We start from the raw sequence: 326 nt of genomic DNA, 5'->3' as shown, positions 1-326 counted from the left end.
TAAGACACTTGTTCTTTGCTTTGTTTTATTTTATATAAGAAGGTGTAACATTTAAATATATTAAAGTGCACATAAACACACAGAACTCAAGTACATATGGAGGGAGGGGTTCTTGCAGACAAATCACAGCGCTTACGGTCTGCGTAGAATTGACGCGCTGTTAGATTTTTGGAGAGGTGCACGTCAGGCTACGGCGTATGGGTGTGCGTCTATGCGTAAGCTACGGTGTAGGTTTGACGCAGAAGTATAAATCAGCCTCAAGTCAAGTCAAGTCAAGTCACCTTTATTTATATAGCGCTTTTAACAATATAGATTGTGTCAGAGCA

Source organism: Sinocyclocheilus anshuiensis, unplaced genomic scaffold (genome assembly GCF_001515605.1).
Source record: "Sinocyclocheilus anshuiensis isolate Anshui unplaced genomic scaffold, SAMN03320099.WGS_v1.1 scaffold662, whole genome shotgun sequence".
Classification (NCBI taxonomy): Eukaryota; Metazoa; Chordata; class Actinopteri; order Cypriniformes; family Cyprinidae; genus Sinocyclocheilus; species Sinocyclocheilus anshuiensis.
Note: the sequence above shows the minus strand (reverse complement) of the source record.